This window comes from Hyla sarda, unplaced genomic scaffold, assembly GCF_029499605.1.
Source record: "Hyla sarda isolate aHylSar1 unplaced genomic scaffold, aHylSar1.hap1 scaffold_1421, whole genome shotgun sequence".
Lineage (NCBI taxonomy): Eukaryota > Metazoa > Chordata > Amphibia > Anura > Hylidae > Hyla > Hyla sarda.
Window position 1 is genome coordinate 1 of NW_026608051.1, and position 22,347 is coordinate 22,347.

Consider the following 22,347-nt stretch of genomic DNA (forward strand, 5'->3'; position numbering starts at 1 on the left):
ATGTCAGTGGTATTGAGTGACATCACAGCACAGTGCTAAGGCTCCTGGGCCTGGACACAGCAGCGGCTGCAATATCTCAACGGAGAATACGTTTATATCTATGTGTGTGTGTGCGCATATATATATATATATATATATATATATATATATATATATATATATTTCTCCGCCGAAATCACTTTTAAACCCATTTCCACCTTTTTTTCCCTTCTCTTCCTCTTACTTTTTTTTCACGTTTTTTTATGTTTTTCTCCTTTTCGCCTCTTTTCTGGGCGTATTATTCTTCTTTTTCTTCTTTTTTTTCGTCTAATGCATACCCCATCAGTGCAGCAATGCTTATTCAATACCGCCAGCAGATGGAGACACTGGGGGATAATTTTCTAAGGATTTATACTGATTTTTCCTGTCTGAATTTGTCGCACAGAAAGTTGCAGGCCAAATATGTGTGACATTTCTGCGACTTTAGCTTCTAGAGCATTTTTACAACATTATACATAGGTGCTGAATACATAAAAAGCGACTGTTCAGCGACAGACAAGTCGCATCGGCTGAAAGTAGGCCAGAATGTCAGTCCATGTTGGAGCAGGTTTAGATACAGTCTAAAGCATAGATCTCAAAGTCTGTGCACAGAATTTAGCAAGGGCCTCGCACCTTCTGATGCATCAGGTAGGTGCACAATAGCATAGCCTAACCCTCTGTACTTTGGTCTATATTGATGCGGGACATAGACAGCCAGCTGATGACCAATCCATTAGTGCAATGGATGGCTGGAAGCATTTGTCTTTGCCTTTGCAATACCACAGAAGCAATGCATGGTCAATGTACAGCAATGACACACCTGTGTGAACAGCCAGGAGACCCCCCCCCCCCCCCCCCCATGTTATGTTACATAGTTACATAGTTAGTACGGTCGAAAAAAGACATATGTCCATCACGTTCAACCAGGGAATTAAGGGGTAGGGGTGTGGCGCGATATTGGGGAAGGGATGAGATTTTATATTTCTTCATAAGCATTAATCTTATTTTGTCAATTAGGAACATTCAGCACCCACCCGCTATCAAGGCAGCTGCCTATCATGTCATGCCCTACCTGCACAGGTGTGCTGGCTACTCAAATGATCCAATTAAGGAGGCCATTTAGTCAGCAGCAGCAGAAGTCCTGTGCCTGGACGCTCCAACAGGGGCCAGACACAAGCAGAAGCAGAAGCAGCAGAAGCAGCAGCAGCACCACCTTTTGTTTTTTGGCTGCAGCAGCAGCAAGGCCCACAGGGCTGGCTAGCTGGCTAGCCAGCAAGCAGGTAGCAATGAAAGTAGGAATCTTTCTTTTTAACCCTGTAAGGGGGTGGTGCACTGTACCCGAAGATACTGCCATATCGGGTCAATGCATAGGGCGACGGAAGCAAGCTTCGAAATCGGCCCCCGTTCTCAAAAATCCATTTAATATATGGTCCCCAGATAGGGGACGTATCAGATATTAAACTGATAAGAACAGATACTACACTTGATCTTAGCCAAAAGGCCGAGAAGCGATAACCGTGAAAGGGGCGGGCCCAACAAGGTCCCCTTCATGGGCACTATCACTGTTTGCTGTCAGGGAGGCTGCCAGACAATTTTCCATGCACACTCTGGGCTGGGGGGCAGTCAACCACCAGTACACACAGCAGAACCTAAACCCATACCATTATTGCTAAGCAGCAAGACAGGGGCCCATTGCACTCCCACGGGGCCTTTTTAAATGCAATCCATAACCCGGATTTGCCAGGAACCCTTCTTACTCCTCCTACTTGCATGTGACACTGGGCTTAGGATCTGCATAGGAAACACACACACAAGCACACACCTACCTTTGTTGCCTGCAGATGCCTCCTTGGCTGTCCCCAAACGGTATCAAACCAACACCCACGGGAAGCTGTAAGCATAGAGGACATGCCTGCACCCCATTGGACTTACCTGTGTGGGTTAAATCCGGGTTATTTGACAACCTATGGCGGTGATGGTTCTGCTCAGGCAGAGCAGTGCTGATGCTCCTCATAAAGCTGTCGCTGCTGTGAAGGTTCTAGGTGACATCACAAATCCCTTTGGTTACATACACAACAAAGCTGGGTTGTTGTTGTTTACACTCTGCAAGGCCTGTGGAAGTGAGTGACATCATAGCACTGTAGTTCTGAGGGTTCAAGATGGATGCAACAATCTCCTGTTGCTTCTATGAAGGCCGTAATAGACGACATCACCAAACAGCTCCATAGTCACATACACAGCAAAGGAGAGATGTTGTTTACACCTAGTGATGTCAGTGGTATTGAGTGACATCACAGCACAGTGCTAAGGCTCCTGGGCCTGGACACAGCAGCAGCTGCAATATCTCAACGGAGAATACGTTTATATCTATGTGTGTGTGTGCGCATATATATATATATATATATATATATATATATATATATATATATATATATATTTCTCCGCCGAAATCACTTTTAAACCCATTTCCACCTTTTTTTCCCTTCTCTTCCTCTTACTTTTTTTTCACGTTTTTTTACGTTTTTCTCCTTTTCGCCTCTTTTCTGGGCGTATTATTCTTCTTTTTCTTCTTTTTTTTCGTCTAATGCATACCCCATCAGTGCAGCAATGCTTATTCAATACCGCCAGCAGATGGAGACACTGGGGGATAATTTTCTAAGGATTTATACTGATTTTTCCGGTCTGAATTTGTCGCACAGAAAGTTGCAGGCCAAATATGTGTGACATTTCTGCGACTTTAGCTTCTAGAGCATTTTTACAACATTATACATAGGTGCTGAATACATAAAAAGCGACTGTTCAGCGACAGACAAGTCGCATCGGCTGAAAGTAGGCCAGAATGTCAGTCCATGTTGGAGCAGGTTTAGATACAGTCTAAAGCATAGATCTCAAAGTCTGTGCACAGAATTTAGCAAGGGCCTCGCACCTTCTGATGCATCAGGTAGGTGCACAATAGCATAGCCTAACCCTCTGTACTTTGGTCTATATTGATGCGGGACATAGACAGCCAGCTGATGACCAATCCATTAGTGCAATGGATGGCTGGAAGCATTTGTCTTTGCCTTTGCAATACCACAGAAGCAATGCATGGTCAATGTACAGCAATGACACACCTGTGTGAACAGCCAGGAGACCCCCCCCCCCCCCCATGTTATGTTACATAGTTACATAGTTAGTACGGTCGAAAAAAGACATATGTCCATCACGTTCAACCAGGGAATTAAGGGGTAGGGGTGTGGCGCGATATTGGGGAAGGGATGAGATTTTATATTTCTTCATAAGCATTAATCTTATTTTGTCAATTAGGAACATTCAGCACCCACCCGCTATCAAGGCAGCTGCCTATCATGTCATGCCCTACCTGCACAGGTGTGCTGGCTACTCAAATGATCCAATTAAGGAGGCCATTTAGTCAGCAGCAGCAGAAGTCCTGTGCCTGGACGCTCCAACAGGGGCCAGACACAAGCAGAAGCAGAAGCAGCAGAAGCAGCAGCAGCACCACCTTTTGTTTTTTGGCTGCAGCAGCAGCAAGGCCCACAGGGCTGGCTAGCTGGCTAGCCAGCAAGCAGGTAGCAATGAAAGTAGGAATCTTTCTTTTTAACCCTGTAAGGGGGTGGTGCACTGTACCCGAAGATACTGCCATATCGGGTCAATGCATAGGGCGACGGAAGCAAGCTTCGAAATCGGCCCCCGTTCTCAAAAATCCATTTAATATATGGTCCCCAGATAGGGGACGTATCAGATATTAAACTGATAAGAACAGATACTACACTTGATCTTAGCCAAAAGGCCGAGAAGCGATAACCGTGAAAGGGGCGGGCCCAACAAGGTCCCCTTCATGGGCACTATCACTGCTTGCTGTCAGGGAGGCTGCCAGACAATTTTCCATGCACACTCTGGGCTGGGGGGCAGTCAACCACCAGTACACACAGCAGAACCTAAACCCATACCATTATTGCTAAGCAGCAAGACAGGGGCCCATTGCACTCCCACGGGGCCTTTTTAAATGCAATCCATAACCCGGATTTGCCAGGAACCCTTCTTACTCCTCCTACTTGCATGTGACACTGGGCTTAGGATCTGCATAGGAAACACACACACAAGCACACACCTACCTTTGTTGCCTGCAGATGCCTCCTTGGCTGTCCCCAAACGGTATCAAACCAACACCCACGGGAAGCTGTAAGCATAGAGGACATGCCTGCACCCCATTGGACTTACCTGTGTGGGTTAAATCCGGGTTATTTGACAACCTATGGCGGTGATGGTTCTGCTCAGGCAGAGCAGTGCTGATGCTCCTCATAAAGCTGTCGCTGCTGTGAAGGTTCTAGGTGACATCACAAATCCCTTTGGTTACATACACAACAAAGCTGGGTTGTTGTTGTTTACACTCTGCAAGGCCTGTGGAAGTGAGTGACATCATAGCACTGTAGTTCTGAGGGTTCAAGATGGATGCAACAATCTCCTGTTGCTTCTATGAAGGCCGTAATAGACGACATCACCAAACAGCTCCATAGTCACATACACAGCAAAGGAGAGATGTTGTTTACACCTAGTGATGTCAGTGGTATTGAGTGACATCACAGCACAGTGCTAAGGCTCCTGGGCCTGGACACAGCAGCGGCTGCAATATCTCAACGGAGAATACGTTTATATCTATGTGTGTGTGTGCGCATATATATATATATATATATATATATATATATATATATATATATATTTCTCCGCCGAAATCACTTTTAAACCCATTTCCACCTTTTTTTCCCTTCTCTTCCTCTTACTTTTTTTTCACGTTTTTTTACGTTTTTCTCCTTTTCGCCTCTTTTCTGGGCGTATTATTCTTCTTTTTCTTCTTTTTTTTCGTCTAATGCATACCCCATCAGTGCAGCAATGCTTATTCAATACCGCCAGCAGATGGAGACACTGGGGGATAATTTTCTAAGGATTTATACTGATTTTTCCTGTCTGAATTTGTCGCACAGAAAGTTGCAGGCCAAATATGTGTGACATTTCTGCGACTTTAGCTTCTAGAGCATTTTTACAACATTATACATAGGTGCTGAATACATAAAAAGCGACTGTTCAGCGACAGACAAGTCGCATCGGCTGAAAGTAGGCCAGAATGTCAGTCCATGTTGGAGCAGGTTTAGATACAGTCTAAAGCATAGATCTCAAAGTCTGTGCACAGAATTTAGCAAGGGCCTCGCACCTTCTGATGCATCAGGTAGGTGCACAATAGCATAGCCTAACCCTCTGTACTTTGGTCTATATTGATGCGGGACATAGACAGCCAGCTGATGACCAATCCATTAGTGCAATGGATGGCTGGAAGCATTTGTCTTTGCCTTTGCAATACCACAGAAGCAATGCATGGTCAATGTACAGCAATGACACACCTGTGTGAACAGCCAGGAGACCCCCCCCCCCCCCCCATGTTATGTTACATAGTTACATAGTTAGTACGGTCGAAAAAAGACATATGTCCATCACGTTCAACCAGGGAATTAAGGGGTAGGGGTGTGGCGCGATATTGGGGAAGGGATGAGATTTTATATTTCTTCATAAGCATTAATCTTATTTTGTCAATTAGGAACATTCAGCACCCACCCGCTATCAAGGCAGCTGCCTATCATGTCATGCCCTACCTGCACAGGTGTGCTGGCTACTCAAATGATCCAATTAAGGAGGCCATTTAGTCAGCAGCAGCAGAAGTCCTGTGCCTGGACGCTCCAACAGGGGCCAGACACAAGCAGAAGCAGAAGCAGCAGAAGCAGCAGCAGCACCACCTTTTGTTTTTTGGCTGCAGCAGCAGCAAGGCCCACAGGGCTGGCTAGCTGGCTAGCCAGCAAGCAGGTAGCAATGAAAGTAGGAATCTTTCTTTTTAACCCTGTAAGGGGGTGGTGCACTGTACCCGAAGATACTGCCATATCGGGTCAATGCATAGGGCGACGGAAGCAAGCTTCGAAATCGGCCCCCGTTCTCAAAAATCCATTTAATATATGGTCCCCAGATAGGGGACGTATCAGATATTAAACTGATAAGAACAGATACTACACTTGATCTTAGCCAAAAGGCCGAGAAGCGATAACCGTGAAAGGGGCGGGCCCAACAAGGTCCCCTTCATGGGCACTATCACTGCTTGCTGTCAGGGAGGCTGCCAGACAATTTTCCATGCACACTCTGGGCTGGGGGGCAGTCAACCACCAGTACACACAGCAGAACCTAAACCCATACCATTATTGCTAAGCAGCAAGACAGGGGCCCATTGCACTCCCACGGGGCCTTTTTAAATGCAATCCATAACCCGGATTTGCCAGGAACCCTTCTTACTCCTCCTACTTGCATGTGACACTGGGCTTAGGATCTGCATAGGAAACACACACACAAGCACACACCTACCTTTGTTGCCTGCAGATGCCTCCTTGGCTGTCCCCAAACGGTATCAAACCAACACCCACGGGAAGCTGTAAGCATAGAGGACATGCCTGCACCCCATTGGACTTACCTGTGTGGGTTAAATCCGGGTTATTTGACAACCTATGGCGGTGATGGTTCTGCTCAGGCAGAGCAGTGCTGATGCTCCTCATAAAGCTGTCGCTGCTGTGAAGGTTCTAGGTGACATCACAAATCCCTTTGGTTACATACACAACAAAGCTGGGTTGTTGTTGTTTACACTCTGCAAGGCCTGTGGAAGTGAGTGACATCATAGCACTGTAGTTCTGAGGGTTCAAGATGGATGCAACAATCTCCTGTTGCTTCTATGAAGGCCGTAATAGACGACATCACCAAACAGCTCCATAGTCACATACACAGCAAAGGAGAGATGTTGTTTACACCTAGTGATGTCAGTGGTATTGAGTGACATCACAGCACAGTGCTAAGGCTCCTGGGCCTGGACACAGCAGCGGCTGCAATATCTCAACGGAGAATACGTTTATATCTATGTGTGTGTGTGCGCATATATATATATATATATATATATATATATATATATATATATATATTTCTCCGCCGAAATCACTTTTAAACCCATTTCCACCTTTTTTTCCCTTGTCTTCCTCTTACTTTTTTTTCACGTTTTTTTACGTTTTTCTCCTTTTCGCCTCTTTTCTGGGCGTATTATTCTTCTTTTTCTTCTTTTTTTTCGTCTAATGCATACCCCATCAGTGCAGCAATGCTTATTCAATACCGCCAGCAGATGGAGACACTGGGGGATAATTTTCTAAGGATTTATACTGATTTTTCCTGTCTGAATTTGTCGCACAGAAAGTTGCAGGCCAAATATGTGTGACATTTCTGCGACTTTAGCTTCTAGAGCATTTTTACAACATTATACATAGGTGCTGAATACATAAAAAGCGACTGTTCAGCGACAGACAAGTCGCATCGGCTGAAAGTAGGCCAGAATGTCAGTCCATGTTGGAGCAGGTTTAGATACAGTCTAAAGCATAGATCTCAAAGTCTGTGCACAGAATTTAGCAAGGGCCTCGCACCTTCTGATGCATCAGGTAGGTGCACAATAGCATAGCCTAACCCTCTGTACTTTGGTCTATATTGATGCGGGACATAGACAGCCAGCTGATGACCAATCCATTAGTGCAATGGATGGCTGGAAGCATTTGTCTTTGCCTTTGCAATACCACAGAAGCAATGCATGGTCAATGTACAGCAATGACACACCTGTGTGAACAGCCAGGAGACCCCCCCCCCCCCCCCCCCCCATGTTATGTTACATAGTTACATAGTTAGTACGGTCGAAAAAAGACATATGTCCATCACGTTCAACCAGGGAATTAAGGGGTAGGGGTGTGGCGCGATATTGGGGAAGGGATGAGATTTTATATTTCTTCATAAGCATTAATCTTATTTTGTCAATTAGGAACATTCAGCACCCACCCGCTATCAAGGCAGCTGCCTATCATGTCATGCCCTACCTGCACAGGTGTGCTGGCTACTCAAATGATCCAATTAAGGAGGCCATTTAGTCAGCAGCAGCAGAAGTCCTGTGCCTGGACGCTCCAACAGGGGCCAGACACAAGCAGAAGCAGAAGCAGCAGAAGCAGCAGCAGCACCACCTTTTGTTTTTTGGCTGCAGCAGCAGCAAGGCCCACAGGGCTGGCTAGCTGGCTAGCCAGCAAGCAGGTAGCAATGAAAGTAGGAATCTTTCTTTTTAACCCTGTAAGGGGGTGGTGCACTGTACCCGAAGATACTGCCATATCGGGTCAATGCATAGGGCGACGGAAGCAAGCTTCGAAATCGGCCCCCGTTCTCAAAAATCCATTTAATATATGATCCCCAGATAGGGGACGTATCAGATATTAAACTGATAAGAACAGATACTACACTTGATCTTAGCCAAAAGGCCGAGAAGCGATAACCGTGAAAGGGGCGGGCCCAACAAGGTCCCCTTCATGGGCACTATCACTGCTTGCTGTCAGGGAGGCTGCCAGACAATTTTCCATGCACACTCTGGGCTGGGGGGCAGTCAACCACCAGTACACACAGCAGAACCTAAACCCATACCATTATTGCTAAGCAGCAAGACAGGGGCCCATTGCACTCCCACGGGGCCTTTTTAAATGCAATCCATAACCCGGATTTGCCAGGAACCCTTCTTACTCCTCCTACTTGCATGTGACACTGGGCTTAGGATCTGCATAGGAAACACACACACAAGCACACACCTACCTTTGTTGCCTGCAGATGCCTCCTTGGCTGTCCCCAAACGGTATCAAACCAACACCCACGGGAAGCTGTAAGCATAGAGGACATGCCTGCACCCCATTGGACTTACCTGTGTGGGTTAAATCCGGGTTATTTGACAACCTATGGCGGTGATGGTTCTGCTCAGGCAGAGCAGTGCTGATGCTCCTCATAAAGCTGTCGCTGCTGTGAAGGTTCTAGGTGACATCACAAATCCCTTTGGTTACATACACAACAAAGCTGGGTTGTTGTTGTTTACACTCTGCAAGGCCTGTGGAAGTGAGTGACATCATAGCACTGTAGTTCTGAGGGTTCAAGATGGATGCAACAATCTCCTGTTGCTTCTATGAAGGCCGTAATAGACGACATCACCAAACAGCTCCATAGTCACATACACAGCAAAGGAGAGATGTTGTTTACACCTAGTGATGTCAGTGGTATTGAGTGACATCACAGCACAGTGCTAAGGCTCCTGGGCCTGGACACAGCAGCGGCTGCAATATCTCAACGGAGAATACGTTTATATCTATGTGTGTGTGTGCGCATATATATATATATATATATATATATATATATATATATATATATATTTCTCCGCCGAAATCACTTTTAAACCCATTTCCACCTTTTTTTCCCTTCTCTTCCTCTTACTTTTTTTTCACGTTTTTTTACGTTTTTCTCCTTTTCGCCTCTTTTCTGGGCGTATTATTCTTCTTTTTCTTCTTTTTTTTCGTCTAATGCATACCCCATCAGTGCAGCAATGCTTATTCAATACCGCCAGCAGATGGAGACACTGGGGGATAATTTTCTAAGGATTTATACAGATTTTTCCTGTCTGAATTTGTCGCACAGAAAGTTGCAGGCCAAATATGTGTGACATTTCTGCGACTTTAGCTTCTAGAGCATTTTTACAACATTATACATAGGTGCTGAATACATAAAAAGCGACTGTTCAGCGACAGACAAGTCGCATCGGCTGAAAGTAGGCCAGAATGTCAGTCCATGTTGGAGCAGGTTTAGATACAGTCTAAAGCATAGATCTCAAAGTCTGTGCACAGAATTTAGCAAGGGCCTCGCACCTTCTGATGCATCAGGTAGGTGCACAATAGCATAGCCTAACCCTCTGTACTTTGGTCTATATTGATGCGGGACATAGACAGCCAGCTGATGACCAATCCATTAGTGCAATGGATGGCTGGAAGCATTTGTCTTTGCCTTTGCAATACCACAGAAGCAATGCATGGTCAATGTACAGCAATGACACACCTGTGTGAACAGCCAGGAGACCCCCCCCCCCATGTTATGTTACATAGTTACATAGTTAGTACGGTCGAAAAAAGACATATGTCCATCACGTTCAACCAGGGAATTAAGGGGTAGGGGTGTGGCGCGATATTGGGGAAGGGATGAGATTTTATATTTCTTCATAAGCATTAATCTTATTTTGTCAATTAGGAACATTCAGCACCCACCCGCTATCAAGGCAGCTGCCTATCATGTCATGCCCTACCTGCACAGGTGTGCTGGCTACTCAAATGATCCAATTAAGGAGGCCATTTAGTCAGCAGCAGCAGAAGTCCTGTGCCTGGAAGCTCCAACAGGGGCCAGACACAAGCAGAAGCAGAAGCAGCAGAAGCAGCAGCAGCACCACCTTTTGTTTTTTGGCTGCAGCAGCAGCAAGGCCCACAGGGCTGGCTAGCTGGCTAGCCAGCAAGCAGGTAGCAATGAAAGTAGGAATCTTTCTTTTTAACCCTGTAAGGGGGTGGTGCACTGTACCCGAAGATACTGCCATATCGGGTCAATGCATAGGGCGACGGAAGCAAGCTTCGAAATCGGCCCCCGTTCTCAAAAATCCATTTAATATATGGTCCCCAGATAGGGGACGTATCAGATATTAAACTGATAAGAACAGATACTACACTTGATCTTAGCCAAAAGGCCGAGAAGCGATAACCGTGAAAGGGGCGGGCCCAACAAGGTCCCCTTCATGGGCACTATCACTGCTTGCTGTCAGGGAGGCTGCCAGACAATTTTCCATGCACACTCTGGGCTGGGGGGCAGTCAACCACCAGTACACACAGCAGAACCTAAACCCATACCATTATTGCTAAGCAGCAAGACAGGGGCCCATTGCACTCCCACGGGGCCTTTTTAAATGCAATCCATAACCCGGATTTGCCAGGAACCCTTCTTACTCCTCCTACTTGCATGTGACACTGGGCTTAGGATCTGCATAGGAAACACACACACAAGCACACACCTACCTTTGTTGCCTGCAGATGCCTCCTTGGCTGTCCCCAAACGGTATCAAACCAACACCCACGGGAAGCTGTAAGCATAGAGGACATGCCTGCACCCCATTGGACTTACCTGTGTGGGTTAAATCCGGGTTATTTGACAACCTATGGCGGTGATGGTTCTGCTCAGGCAGAGCAGTGCTGATGCTCCTCATAAAGCTGTCGCTGCTGTGAAGGTTCTAGGTGACATCACAAATCCCTTTGGTTACATACACAACAAAGCTGGGTTGTTGTTGTTTACACTCTGCAAGGCCTGTGGAAGTGAGTGACATCATAGCACTGTAGTTCTGAGGGTTCAAGATGGATGCAACAATCTCCTGTTGCTTCTATGAAGGCCGTAATAGACGACATCACCAAACAGCTCCATAGTCACATACACAGCAAAGGAGAGATGTTGTTTACACCTAGTGATGTCAGTGGTATTGAGTGACATCACAGCACAGTGCTAAGGCTCCTGGGCCTGGACACAGCAGCGGCTGCAATATCTCAACGGAGAATACGTTTATATCTATGTGTGTGTGTGCGCATATATATATATATATATATATATATATATATATATATATATATATTTCTCCGCCGAAATCACTTTTAAACCCATTTCCACCTTTTTTTCCCTTCTCTTCCTCTTACTTTTTTTTCACGTTTTTTTACGTTTTTCTCCTTTTCGCCTCTTTTCTGGGCGTATTATTCTTCTTTTTCTTCTTTTTTTTCGTCTAATGCATACCCCATCAGTGCAGCAATGCTTATTCAATACCGCCAGCAGATGGAGACACTGGGGGATAATTTTCTAAGGATCTATACTGATTTTTCCTGTCTGAATTTGTCGCACAGAAAGTTGCAGGCCAAATATGTGTGACATTTCTGCGACTTTAGCTTCTAGAGCATTTTTACAACATTATACATAGGTGCTGAATACATAAAAAGCGACTGTTCAGCGACAGACAAGTCGCATCGGCTGAAAGTAGGCCAGAATGTCAGTCCATGTTGGAGCAGGTTTAGATACAGTCTAAAGCATAGATCTCAAAGTCTGTGCACAGAATTTAGCAAGGGCCTCGCACCTTCTGATGCATCAGGTAGGTGCACAATAGCATAGCCTAACCCTCTGTACTTTGGTCTATATTGATGCGGGACATAGACAGCCAGCTGATGACCAATCCATTAGTGCAATGGATGGCTGGAAGCATTTGTCTTTGCCTTTGCAATACCACAGAAGCAATGCATGGTCAATGTACAGCAATGACACACCTGTGTGAACAGCCAGGAGACCCCCCCCATGTTATGTTACATAGTTACATAGTTAGTACGGTCGAAAAAAGACATATGTCCATCACGTTCAACCAGGGAATTAAGGGGTAGGGGTGTGGCGCGATATTGGGGAAGGGATGAGATTTTATATTTCTTCATAAGCATTAATCTTATTTTGTCAATTAGGAACATTCAGCACCCACCCGCTATCAAGGCAGCTGCCTATCATGTCATACCCTACCTGCACAGGTGTGCTGGCTACTCAAATGATCCAATTAAGGAGGCCATTTAGTCAGCAGCAGCAGAAGTCCTGTGCCTGGACGCTCCAACAGGGGCCAGACACAAGCAGAAGCAGAAGCAGCAGAAGCAGCAGCAGCACCACCTTTTGTTTTTTGGCTGCAGCAGCAGCAAGGCCCACAGGGCTGGCTAGCTGGCTAGCCAGCAAGCAGGTAGCAATGAAAGTAGGAATCTTTCTTTTTAACCCTGTAAGGGGGTGGTGCACTGTACCCGAAGATACTGCCATATCGGGTCAATGCATAGGGCGACGGAAGCAAGCTTCGAAATCGGCCCCCGTTCTCAAAAATCCATTTAATATATGGTCCCCAGATAGGGGACGTATCAGATATTAAACTGATAAGAACAGATACTACACTTGATCTTAGCCAAAAGGCCGAGAAGCGATAACCGTGAAAGGGGCGGGCCCAACAAGGTCCCCTTCATGGGCACTATCACTGCTTGCTGTCAGGGAGGCTGCCAGACAATTTTCCATGCACACTCTGGGCTGGGGGGCAGTCAACCACCAGTACACACAGCAGAACCTAAACCCATACCATTATTGCTAAGCAGCAAGACAGGGGCCCATTGCACTCCCACGGGGCCTTTTTAAATGCAATCCATAACCCGGATTTGCCAGGAACCCTTCTTACTCCTCCTACTTGCATGTGACACTGGGCTTAGGATCTGCATAGGAAACACACACACAAGCACACACCTACCTTTGTTGCCTGCAGATGCCTCCTTGGCTGTCCCCAAACGGTATCAAACCAACACCCACGGGAAGCTGTAAGCATAGAGGACATGCCTGCACCCCATTGGACTTACCTGTGTGGGTTAAATCCGGGTTATTTGACAACCTATGGCGGTGATGGTTCTGCTCAGGCAGAGCAGTGCTGATGCTCCTCATAAAGCTGTCGCTGCTGTGAAGGTTCTAGGTGACATCACAAATCCCTTTGGTTACATACACAACAAAGCTGGGTTGTTGTTGTTTACACTCTGCAAGGCCTGTGGAAGTGAGTGACATCATAGCACTGTAGTTCTGAGGGTTCAAGATGGATGCAACAATCTCCTGTTGCTTCTATGAAGGCCGTAATAGACGACATCACCAAACAGCTCCATAGTCACATACACAGCAAAGGAGAGATGTTGTTTACACCTAGTGATGTCAGTGGTATTGAGTGACATCACAGCACAGTGCTAAGGCTCCTGGGCCTGGACACAGCAGCGGCTGCAATATCTCAACGGAGAATACGTTTATATCTATGTGTGTGTGTGCGCATATATATATATATATATATATATATATATATATATATATATATATATTTCTCCGCCGAAATCACTTTTAAACCCATTTCCACCTTTTTTTCCCTTCTCTTCCTCTTACTTTTTTTTCACGTTTTTTTACGTTTTTCTCCTTTTCGCCTCTTTTCTGGGCGTATTATTCTTCTTTTTCTTCTTTTTTTTCGTCTAATGCATACCCCATCAGTGCAGCAATGCTTATTCAATACCGCCAGCAGATGGAGACACTGGGGGATAATTTTCTAAGGATTTATACTGATTTTTCCTGTCTGAATTTGTCGCACAGAAAGTTGCAGGCCAAATATGTGTGACATTTCTGCGACTTTAGCTTCTAGAGCATTTTTACAACATTATACATAGGTGCTGAATACATAAAAAGCGACTGTTCAGCGACAGACAAGTCGCATCGGCTGAAAGTAGGCCAGAATGTCAGTCCATGTTGGAGCAGGTTTAGATACAGTCTAAAGCATAGATCTCAAAGTCTGTGCACAGAATTTAGCAAGGGCCTCGCACCTTCTGATGCATCAGGTAGGTGCACAATAGCATAGCCTAACCCTCTGTACTTTGGTCTATATTGATGCGGGACATAGACAGCCAGCTGATGACCAATCCATTAGTGCAATGGATGGCTGGAAGCATTTGTCTTTGCCTTTGCAATACCACAGAAGCAATGCATGGTCAATGTACAGCAATGACACACCTGTGTGAACAGCCAGGAGACCCCCCCCCCCCCATGTTATGTTACATAGTTACATAGTTAGTACGGTCGAAAAAAGACATATGTCCATCACGTTCAACCAGGGAATTAAGGGGTAGGGGTGTGGCGCGATATTGGGGAAGGGATGAGATTTTATATTTCTTCATAAGCATTAATCTTATTTTGTCAATTAGGAACATTCAGCACCCACCCGCTATCAAGGCAGCTGCCTATCATGTCATGCCCTACCTGCACAGGTGTGCTGGCTACTCAAATGATCCAATTAAGGAGGCCATTTAGTCAGCAGCAGCAGAAGTCCTGTGCCTGGACGCTCCAACAGGGGCCAGACACAAGCAGAAGCAGAAGCAGCAGAAGCAGCAGCAGCACCACCTTTTGTTTTTTGGCTGCAGCAGCAGCAAGGCCCACAGGGCTGGCTAGCTGGCTAGCCAGCAAGCAGGTAGCAATGAAAGTAGGAATCTTTCTTTTTAACCCTGTAAGGGGGTGGTGCACTGTACCCGAAGATACTGCCATATCGGGTCAATGCATAGGGCGACGGAAGCAAGCTTCGAAATCGGCCCCCGTTCTCAAAAATCCATTTAATATATGGTCCCCAGATAGGGGACGTATCAGATATTAAACTGATAAGAACAGATACTACACTTGATCTTAGCCAAAAGGCCGAGAAGCGATAACCGTGAAAGGGGCGGGCCCAACAAGGTCCCCTTCATGGGCACTATCACTGCTTGCTGTCAGGGAGGCTGCCAGACAATTTTCCATGCACACTCTGGGCTGGGGGGCAGTCAACCACCAGTACACACAGCAGAACCTAAACCCATACCATTATTGCTAAGCAGCAAGACAGGGGCCCATTGCACTCCCACGGGGCCTTTTTAAATGCAATCCATAACCCGGATTTGCCAGGAACCCTTCTTACTCCTCCTACTTGCATGTGACACTGGGCTTAGGATCTGCATAGGAAACACACACACAAGCACACACCTACCTTTGTTGCCTGCAGATGCCTCCTTGGCTGTCCCCAAACGGTATCAAACCAACACCCACGGGAAGCTGTAAGCATAGAGGACATGCCTGCACCCCATTGGACTTACCTGTGTGGGTTAAATCCGGGTTATTTGACAACCTATGGCGGTGATGGTTCTGCTCAGGCAGAGCAGTGCTGATGCTCCTCATAAAGCTGTCGCTGCTGTGAAGGTTCTAGGTGACATCACAAATCCCTTTGGTTACATACACAACAAAGCTGGGTTGTTGTTGTTTACACTCTGCAAGGCCTGTGGAAGTGAGTGACATCATAGCACTGTAGTTCTGAGGGTTCAAGATGGATGCAACAATCTCCTGTTGCTTCTATGAAGGCCGTAATAGACGACATCACCAAACAGCTCCATAGTCACATACACAGCAAAGGAGAGATGTTGTTTACACCTAGTGATGTCAGTGGTATTGAGTGACATCACAGCACAGTGCTAAGGCTCCTGGGCCTGGACACAGCAGCGGCTGCAATATCTCAACGGAGAATACGTTTATATCTATGTGTGTGTGTGCGCATATATATATATATATATATATATATATATATATATATATATATATATTTCTCCGCCGAAATCACTTTTAAACCCATTTCCACCTTTTTTTCCCTTCTCTTCCTCTTACTTTTTTTTCACGTTTTTTTACGTTTTTCTCCTTTTCGCCTCTTTTCTGGGCGTATTATTCTTCTTTTTCTTCTTTTTTTTCGTCTAATGCATACCCCATCAGTGCAGCAATGCTTATTCAATACCGCCAGCAGATGGAGACACTGGGGGATAATTTTCTAAGGATTTATACTGATTTTTCCTGTCTGAATTTGTCGCACAGAAAGTTGCAGGCCAAATATGTGTGACATTTCTGCGACTTTAGCTTCTAGAGCATTTTTACAACATTATACATAGGTGCTGAATACATAAAAAGCGACTGTTCAGCGACAGACAAGTCGCATCGGCTGAAAGTAGGCCAGAATGTCAGTCCATGTTGGAGCAGGTTTAGATACAGTCTAAAGCATAGATCTCAAAGTCTGTGCACAGAATTTAGCAAGGGCCTCGCACCTTCTGATGCATCAGGTAGGTGCACAATAGCATAGCCTAACCCTCTGTACTTTGGTCTATATTGATGCGGGACATAGACAGCCAGCTGATGACCAATCCATTAGTGCAATGGATGGCTGGAAGCATTTGTCTTTGCCTTTGCAATACCACAGAAGCAATGCATGGTCAATGTACAGCAATGACACACCTGTGTGAACAGCCAGGAGACCCCCCCCCCCCCCCCATGTTATGTTACATAGTTACATAGTTAGTACGGTCGAAAAAAGACATATGTCCATCACGTTCAACCAGGGAATTAAGGGGTAGGGGTGTGGCGCGATATTGGGGAAGGGATGAGATTTTATATTTCTTCATAAGCATTAATCTTATTTTGTCAATTAGGAACATTCAGCACCCACCCGCTATCAAGGCAGCTGCCTATCATGTCATGCCCTACCTGCACAGGTGTGCTGGCTACTCAAATGATCCAATTAAGGAGGCCATTTAGTCAGCAGCAGCAGAAGTCCTGTGCCTGGACGCTCCAACAGGGGCCAGACACAAGCAGAAGCAGAAGCAGCAGAAGCAGCAGCAGCACCACCTTTTGTTTTTTGGCTGCAGCAGCAGCAAGGCCCACAGGGCTGGCTAGCTGGCTAGCCAGCAAGCAGGTAGCAATGAAAGTAGGAATCTTTCTTTTTAACCCTGTAAGGGGGTGGTGCACTGTACCCGAAGATACTGCCATATCGGGTCAATGCATAGGGCGACGGAAGCAAGCTTCGAAATCGGCCCCCGTTCTCAAAAATCCATTTAATATATGGTCCCCAGATAGGGGACGTATCAGATATTAAACTGATAAGAACAGATACTACACTTGATCTTAGCCAAAAGGCCGAGAAGCGATAACCGTGAAAGGGGCGGGCCCAACAAGGTCCCCTTCATGGGCACTATCACTGCTTGCTGTCAGGGAGGCTGCCAGACAATTTTCCATGCACACTCTGGGCTGGGGGGCAGTCAACCACCAGTACACACAGCAGAACCTAAACCCATACCATTATTGCTAAGCAGCAAGACAGGGGCCCATTGCACTCCCACGGGGCCTTTTTAAATGCAATCCATAACCCGGATTTGCCAGGAACCCTTCTTACTCCTCCTACTTGCATGTGACACTGGGCTTAGGATCTGCATAGGAAACACACACACAAGCACACACCTACCTTTGTTGCCTGCAGATGCCTCCTTGGCTGTCCCCAAACGGTATCAAACCAACACCCACGGGAAGCTGTAAGCATAGAGGACATGCCTGCACCCCATTGGACTTACCTGTGTGGGTTAAATCCGGGTTATTTGACAACCTATGGCGGTGATGGTTCTGCTCAGGCAGAGCAGTGCTGATGCTCCTCATAAAGCTGTCGCTGCTGTGAAGGTTCTAGGTGACATCACAAATCCCTTTGGTTACATACACAACAAAGCTGGGTTGTTGTTGTTTACACTCTGCAAGGCCTGTGGAAGTGAGTGACATCATAGCACTGTAGTTCTGAGGGTTCAAGATGGATGCAACAATCTCCTGTTGCTTCTATGAAGGCCGTAATAGACGACATCACCAAACAGCTCCATAGTCACATACACAGCAAAGGAGAGATGTTGTTTACACCTAGTGATGTCAGTGGTATTGAGTGACATCACAGCACAGTGCTAAGGCTCCTGGGCCTGGACACAGCAGCGGCTGCAATATCTCAACGGAGAATACGTTTATATCTATGTGTGTGTGTGCGCACATATATATATATATATATATATATATATATATATATATATATATAATTCTCCGCCGAAATCACTTTTAAACCCATTTCCACCTTTTTTTCCCTTCTCTTCCTCTTACTTTTTTTTCACGTTTTTTTACGTTTTTCTCCTTTTCGCCTCTTTTCTGGGCGTATTATTCTTCTTTTTCTTCTTTTTTTTCGTCTAATGCATACCCCATCAGTGCAGCAATGCTTATTCAATACCGCCAGCAGATGGAGACACTGGGGGATAATTTTCTAAGGATTTATACTGATTTTTCCTGTCTGAATTTGTCGCACAGAAAGTTGCAGGCCAAATATGTGTGACATTTCTGCGACTTTAGCTTCTAGAGCATTTTTACAACATTATACATAGGTGCTGAATACATAAAAAGCGACTGTTCAGCGACAGACAAGTCGCATCGGCTGAAAGTAGGCCAGAATGTCAGTCCATGTTGGAGCAGGTTTAGATACAGTCTAAAGCATAGATCTCAAAGTCTGTGCACAGAATTTAGCAAGGGCCTCGCACCTTCTGATGCATCAGGTAGGTGCACAATAGCATAGCCTAACCCTCTGTACTTTGGTCTATATTGATGCGGGACATAGACAGCCAGCTGATGACCAATCCATTAGTGCAATGGATGGCTGGAAGCATTTGTCTTTGCCTTTGCAATACCACAGAAGCAATGCATGGTCAATGTACAGCAATGACACACCTGTGTGAACAGCCAGGAGACCCCCCCCCCCCCCCCCCCCATGTTATGTTACATAGTTACATAGTTAGTACGGTCGAAAAAAGACATATGTCCATCACGTTCAACCAGGGAATTAAGGGGTAGGGGTGTGGCGCGATATTGGGGAAGGGATGAGATTTTATATTTCTTCATAAGCATTAATCTTATTTTGTCAATTAGGAACATTCAGCACCCACCCGCTATCAAGGCAGCTGCCTATCATGTCATGCCCTACCTGCACAGGTGTGCTGGCTACTCAAATGATCCAATTAAGGAGGCCATTTAGTCAGCAGCAGCAGAAGTCCTGTGCCTGGACGCTCCAACAGGGGCCAGACACAAGCAGAAGCAGAAGCAGCAGCAGCACCACCTTTTGTTTTTTGGCTGCAGCAGCAGCAAGGCCCACAGGGCTGGCTAGCTGGCTAGCCAGCAAGCAGGTAGCAATGAAAGTAGGAATCTTTCTTTTTAACCCTGTAAGGGGGTGGTGCACTGTACCCGAAGATACTGCCATATCGGGTCAATGCATAGGGCGACGGAAGCAAGCTTCGAAATCGGCCCCCGTTCTCAAAAATCCATTTAATATATGGTCCCCAGATAGGGGACGTATCAGATATTAAACTGATAAGAACAGATACTACACTTGATCTTAGCCAAAAGGCCGAGAAGCGATAACCGTGAAAGGGGCGGGCCCAACAAGGTCCCCTTCATGGGCACTATCACTGCTTGCTGTCAGGGAGGCTGCCAGACAATTTTCCATGCACACTCTGGGCTGGGGGGCAGTCAACCACCAGTACACACAGCAGAACCTAAACCCATACCATTATTGCTAAGCAGCAAGACAGGGGCCCATTGCACTCCCACGGGGCCTTTTTAAATGCAATCCATAACCCGGATTTGCCAGGAACCCTTCTTACTCCTCCTACTTGCATGTGACACTGGGCTTAGGATCTGCATAGGAAACACACACACAAGCACACACCTACCTTTGTTGCCTGCAGATGCCTCCTTGGCTGTCCCCAAACGGTATCAAACCAACACCCACGGGAAGCTGTAAGCATAGAGGACATGCCTGCACCCCATTGGACTTACCTGTGTGGGTTAAATCCGGGTTATTTGACAACCTATGGCGGTGATGGTTCTGCTCAGGCAGAGCAGTGCTGATGCTCCTCATAAAGCTGTCGCTGCTGTGAAGGTTCTAGGTGACATCACAAATCCCTTTGGTTACATACACAACAAAGCTGGGTTGTTGTTGTTTACACTCTGCAAGGCCTGTGGAAGTGAGTGACATCATAGCACTGTAGTTCTGAGGGTTCAAGATGGATGCAACAATCTCCTGTTGCTTCTATGAAGGCCGTAATAGACGACATCACCAAACAGCTCCATAGTCACATACACAGCAAAGGAGAGATGTTGTTTACACCTAGTGATGTCAGTGGTATTGAGTGACATCACAGCACAGTGCTAAGGCTCCTGGGCCTGGACACAGCAGCGGCTGCAATATCTCAACGGAGAATACGTTTATATCTATGTGTGTGTGTGCGCATATATATATATATATATATATATATATATATATATATATATATATATTTCTCCGCCGAAATCACTTTTAAACCCATTTCCACCTTTTTTTCCCTTCTCTTCCTCTTACTTTTTTTTCACGTTTTTTTACGTTTTTCTCCTTTTCGCCTCTTTTCTGGGCGTATTATTCTTCTTTTTCTTCTTTTTTTTCGTCTAATGCATACCCCATCAGTGCAGCAATGCTTATTCAATACCGCCAGCAGATGGAGACACTGGGGGATAATTTTCTAAGGATTTATACTGATTTTTCCTGTCTGAATTTGTCGCACAGAAAGTTGCAGGCCAAATATGTGTGACATTTCTGCGACTTTAGCTTCTAGAGCATTTTTACAACATTATACATAGGTGCTGAATACATAAAAAGCGACTGTTCAGCGACAGACAAGTCGCATCGGCTGAAAGTAGGCCAGAATGTCAGTCCATGTTGGAGCAGGTTTAGATACAGTCTAAAGCATAGATCTCAAAGTCTGTGCACAGAATTTAGCAAGGGCCTCGCACCTTCTGATGCATCAGGTAGGTGCACAATAGCATAGCCTAACCCTCTGTACTTTGGTCTATATTGATGCGGGACATAGACAGCCAGCTGATGACCAATCCATTAGTGCAATGGATGGCTGGAAGCATTTGTCTTTGCCTTTGCAATACCACAGAAGCAATGCATGGTCAATGTACAGCAATGACACACCTGTGTGAACAGCCAGGAGACCCCCCCCCCCCCCCCCCCCCCATGTTATGTTACATAGTTACATAGTTAGTACGGTCGAAAAAAGACATATGTCCATCACGTTCAACCAGGGAATTAAGGGGTAGGGGTGTGGCGCGATATTGGGGAAGGGATGAGATTTTATATTTCTTCATAAGCATTAATCTTATTTTGTCAATTAGGAACATTCAGCACCCACCCGCTATCAAGGCAGCTGCCTATCATGTCATGCCCTACCTGCACAGGTGTGCTGGCTACTCAAATGATCCAATTAAGGAGGCCATTTAGTCAGCAGCAGCAGAAGTCCTGTGCCTGGACGCTCCAACAGGGGCCAGACACAAGCAGAAGCAGAAGCAGCAGAAGCAGCAGCAGCACCACCTTTTGTTTTTTGGCTGCAGCAGCAGCAAGGCCCACAGGGCTGGCTAGCTGGCTAGCCAGCAAGCAGGTAGCAATGAAAGTAGGAATCTTTCTTTTTAACCCTGTAAGGGGGTGGTGCACTGTACCCGAAGATACTGCCATATCGGGTCAATGCATAGGGCGACGGAAGCAAGCTTCGAAATCGGCCCCCGTTCTCAAAAATCCATTTAATGTATGGTCCCCAGATAGGGGACGTATCAGATATTAAACTGATAAGAACAGATACTACACTTGATCTTAGCCAAAAGGCCGAGAAGCGATAACCGTGAAAGGGGCGGGCCCAACAAGGTCCCCTTCATGGGCACTATCACTGCTTGCTGTCAGGGAGGCTGCCAGACAATTTTCCATGCACACTCTGGGCTGGGGGGCAGTCAACCACCAGTACACACAGCAGAACCTAAACCCATACCATTATTGCTAAGCAGCAAGACAGGGGCCCATTGCACTCCCACGGGGCCTTTTTAAATGCAATCCATAACCCGGATTTGCCAGGAACCCTTCTTACTCCTCCTACTTGC

The 22,347-nt window shown here is 46.1% G+C and overlaps 10 non-coding genes across 10 annotated transcripts; all 10 read right to left on the reverse strand.

Annotated features, from left to right (window-relative positions):
* Positions 1-1,340: 1,340 nt before the first annotated feature.
* LOC130307307 (U2 spliceosomal RNA) lies at positions 1,341-1,531 on the reverse strand. The gene has a single exon (XR_008856496.1). It is a non-coding gene; the product is annotated as a U2 spliceosomal RNA (small nuclear RNA).
* Positions 1,532-3,629: 2,098 nt separating this feature from the next.
* On the reverse strand, positions 3,630-3,820 carry LOC130307319 (U2 spliceosomal RNA). The gene has a single exon (XR_008856508.1). It is a non-coding gene; the product is annotated as a U2 spliceosomal RNA (small nuclear RNA).
* Positions 3,821-5,913: 2,093 nt separating this feature from the next.
* Positions 5,914-6,104, reverse strand: LOC130307331 (U2 spliceosomal RNA). The gene has a single exon (XR_008856520.1). It is a non-coding gene; the product is annotated as a U2 spliceosomal RNA (small nuclear RNA).
* Positions 6,105-8,202: 2,098 nt separating this feature from the next.
* On the reverse strand, positions 8,203-8,393 carry LOC130307335 (U2 spliceosomal RNA). The gene has a single exon (XR_008856525.1). It is a non-coding gene; the product is annotated as a U2 spliceosomal RNA (small nuclear RNA).
* Positions 8,394-10,481: 2,088 nt separating this feature from the next.
* On the reverse strand, positions 10,482-10,672 carry LOC130307343 (U2 spliceosomal RNA). The gene has a single exon (XR_008856531.1). It is a non-coding gene; the product is annotated as a U2 spliceosomal RNA (small nuclear RNA).
* A 2,085-nt stretch (positions 10,673-12,757) lies between these two features.
* Positions 12,758-12,948, reverse strand: LOC130307347 (U2 spliceosomal RNA). Its single transcript, XR_008856532.1, has one exon. It is a non-coding gene; the product is annotated as a U2 spliceosomal RNA (small nuclear RNA).
* A 2,092-nt stretch (positions 12,949-15,040) lies between these two features.
* Positions 15,041-15,231, reverse strand: LOC130307308 (U2 spliceosomal RNA). Its single transcript, XR_008856497.1, has one exon. It is a non-coding gene; the product is annotated as a U2 spliceosomal RNA (small nuclear RNA).
* Positions 15,232-17,326: 2,095 nt separating this feature from the next.
* Positions 17,327-17,517, reverse strand: LOC130307309 (U2 spliceosomal RNA). Its single transcript, XR_008856498.1, has one exon. It is a non-coding gene; the product is annotated as a U2 spliceosomal RNA (small nuclear RNA).
* Positions 17,518-19,607: 2,090 nt separating this feature from the next.
* LOC130307310 (U2 spliceosomal RNA) lies at positions 19,608-19,798 on the reverse strand. Its single transcript, XR_008856500.1, has one exon. It is a non-coding gene; the product is annotated as a U2 spliceosomal RNA (small nuclear RNA).
* A 2,101-nt stretch (positions 19,799-21,899) lies between these two features.
* On the reverse strand, positions 21,900-22,090 carry LOC130307334 (U2 spliceosomal RNA). The gene has a single exon (XR_008856524.1). It is a non-coding gene; the product is annotated as a U2 spliceosomal RNA (small nuclear RNA).
* Between the last annotated feature and the right edge of the window lie 257 nt (positions 22,091-22,347).